Source organism: Piliocolobus tephrosceles, chromosome 2 (assembly GCF_002776525.5).
Source record: "Piliocolobus tephrosceles isolate RC106 chromosome 2, ASM277652v3, whole genome shotgun sequence".
In the NCBI taxonomy this organism is placed as follows: Eukaryota; Metazoa; Chordata; class Mammalia; order Primates; family Cercopithecidae; genus Piliocolobus; species Piliocolobus tephrosceles.
The window spans coordinates 87,867,765-87,871,096 of record NC_045435.1 but is presented as its reverse complement, the minus strand read 5'-3'; the positions used below and the strand labels follow the sequence as shown (position 1 = coordinate 87,871,096).

General features: G+C 45.8%; 1 pseudogene; it reads left to right on the top strand.

The window, feature by feature from the left end:
* Positions 1 to 243: 243 nt before the first annotated feature.
* Positions 244 to 562, top strand: LOC111555414 (annotated as a pseudogene).
* Positions 563 to 3,332: the final 2,770 nt, after the last annotated feature.

The window sequence follows — 3,332 nt, the reverse complement described above, 5'->3', positions numbered from 1 at the left end:
TAACCCTGTCTCTACTAAAAAAAAAAAATAGAAAAAACTAGCCGGGCGAGGTGGCGGGCGCCTATAGTCCCAGCTACTCGGGAGGCTGAGGCAGGAGAATGGCGTGAACCTGGGAGGCGGAGCTTGCAGTGAGCTGAGATTCAGCCACTGCACTCCAGCCTGGGCGACAGAACAAGACTCCGTCTCAAAAAAAACAAAAAAAAAAAAAAAATAGACTTTCAGTGGCCGGCTTCATTGGGAACTATGGCTAAACATCATCCTGATTTGATCTTTTGGCGCAAGCAGGCTGGTGTTGTCATCGGAAGATTGTGTGAAAAATGTGACAGCAAATGTGTGATTTGTGTCCCTGCACTCTGGTGCGCGTATGTGATGAGTGTAACTACGTATCTTACTGGGGCGCTGTGTTAAATGTGGGGGCTCTGGGGTATCCAGTGCCTATTATTGTAAGGAGCGCACCATCCAGGAGAAGGATAGAGATGGCTGCCCAAAGATTGTCAATTTAGGGAGCTCTAAGACAGACCTCTTCTATGAACACAAAAAATACAGCTTCAAGAAGAGGTGATTAGTGGGTGGACCTTTCCTCCCCGCAATATCAAGCTGCTGCAGCGGCTAGAAAGGATGCCTACTACTACCAGCAGAAAGGGAGCAGAGCCCAGAGCATCACTAGGAGTGCCCACCAGTGTACTGGCAGCTTGCCATCCCTCCTCTCCCTTCACCTAGACATGTGGTAGAGATGGAAAACGATTCTTCACAGAGCTCTCTGGCACACTGTATTGGAGAAAACCTGATAGATTAGTTAGGCCAGGCACAGTGGCTCACGCCTATAATCCCAGCACTTTGGGAGGCCGAAGCGGGTGGATCACGAGGTCAGGAGATCAAGACCATCCTGGCTAACACGGTGAAACCCCATCTCTATTAAAAAAAATACAAAAAACATTAGCCAGGCGTGGCGGCGGGCACCTGTAGTTCCAGTTACTTGGGAGGCTGAGGCAGGAGAACAGTGTGAACCCAGGAGGTGGAGCTTGCAGTGAGCCAAGATTGCACCACCACACTCTGGCCTGGGCGACACAGTGAGACTCTGTCTTAAAAAAAAAAAAAAAAAAAAATTGATAGATTAGTTAATGGTTTTTCTTGAATTTGAGAAGCAAAGATCTGTTCTCCATATTGATACGTTCTCACTCAACCAAGATCCTCCAAGAAATAATATTTTAGTCTTCTGCTTGAGGAGTTGACTGTGAAGCTACAACCAGTGAAAAACATGTTCTTGCAGCAGCTCCGGTGGCAGCTGTCCTTGAAGAACCTTTGGTGTGTGGTGGGAAGCTATCAGAACAAGAAATGTAGCCATTTACTCTTTTAACACTTGCGCTACTGTCATGTTATTTTCCTTCTGAGAAACTGGAAATCCTTTCTGTTGCTATTACATTAATAAAGTTGGTGTTTATTTTGTTTATTTTCTGGTAAGATAAACAAAATTGAAAATAACCATTAAAAATCACCAACAAAAAGCAAATCAGGCTAGGTGCAGTGGCTCACGAATGTAATCCCAGCACTTTGGGAGGCCAAGATGGGCGGATCACTTGAGGCCAAGAGCTCGAGACCAGCCTGGACAACATGGTGAAACCTCATCTCTACTAAAAATACAAAAATTAGCCAGGCATGGTGGTGCATGTCTGTAATCCCAACCACTCGCAAGGCTAAGGCAGGAAAATTACTTGAACCTGGTAGGCAGAGGTTGCAGTGAGCCGAGATAGCACCACTGTACTCCAGCCTGGGTGACAGGGCAAGACTCAGTCTCAGAAAAAAAAAGCAAATAAATGCAAAAAAAACCATAGTACTAAATAGACCAAGAAAAGGACACTTATTTACAATATGATAATTGAAAAGAAGACAGCAGCATGTTGCCTTGTCTAACCTCAGCTGGAAACACACAACTCAAAATTTTTGTCACTCTATGCATATCTATAAATGATAGCAAAAGCACCAGAAGTATTGATTTTGGGGTTACAAGTAAATTTTAGCAGGTTTGCAAACTTGAAAATACAAACTCCGTGAATAATGAGGATCAACTGTAAAATTATGATTCCATTTATGTGAAACTTCTAAGAGTCGCAAATTTAATCTATAGTGATAGAAAGATCAGCACCTGCCTGTGTCCAAGGAAGCAGGCTGGGGTTGACTGGAAAGGGAAATAAGAGTACCTTCTACAACTAACTGACATCTTTTCACCGGGCCAGGCACAGTGGCTCATGCCTGTAACTCCAGCACTTGGGGAGGCCAAGGTGGGTGGATCACTTGAGGTCAGGAGTTCAAGACAAGCCTGGTCAATATGGCAAAACCCCACCTCTACTAAAAAAATACAAAAATCAGTCCATTGTGGTGGCACATACCTGTAATCCCTGCTACTCTGGAGGCTGAGGCACAAAAATCACTTGAACTCAGGAGGCGGAGGTTGCAGTGAGCCAAGATGGCACCACTACACCCCAGCCAGGGCAACAGAGCAAGACTCTTGTCTCCAAAAAAAGAAATCTTTTCACTGAAGTGAAACAGACATCTGTTGGACCAGGCGCAGTGGTTCACACCTGTAATCCCAACATTTTGGGAGGCCGAGGTGGGTGGATCGCCTGAGGTCAGCAGTTCGAAATCATCCTGGACAACATGGTGAAACCCCATCTCTACTAAAAATACAAAAATTAGCTGCGTATGGTGGCACGTGCCTGTAGTCTCATGCTACTTGGGAGGCTGAGGCAGCAGAATTGCTTGAATCTGGAAGGTAGAGGTTGTGGTGAGCTGAGATCCAGCCACTGCACTCCAGCCTGGCGACAGAGCAAGACTCCATCTCAAAAAAAAAAAAAAAAATGCCGAGCTTGGTGGCTCAAGCCTGTTATCCCAGCACTTTGGGAGGCCAAGATGGGTGGATCACGAGGTCAGGAGATTGAAACCATCCTGGCTAACACAGTGAAACCCACTCTCTAGTAAAAATACAAAAACTTAGCCAGGCGTGGTAGCACATGCCTGTAATCCCAGCTACTTGGGAGGTTGAGGTAGGAGAATTGCTTGAACCAAGGAGGTGGAGGTTGCAGTGAGCGGAGATCATGCCACTGCACTCAAGCCTGGGCAACAGAGCAAGACTCCATCACAAAAAAAAAGAAAGAAAAAAAAATTATACCTCAATAAAGTTGGAAATGTCTTTAAAAACAATGATAAAGCATGGCTGGGCGCGGTGGCTCAAGCCTGTAATCCCAGCACTTTGGGAGGCCGAGACGGGCGGATCACAAGGTCAGGAGATCGAGACCATCCTGGCTAACACTGTGAAACCCCGTCTCTACTAAAAA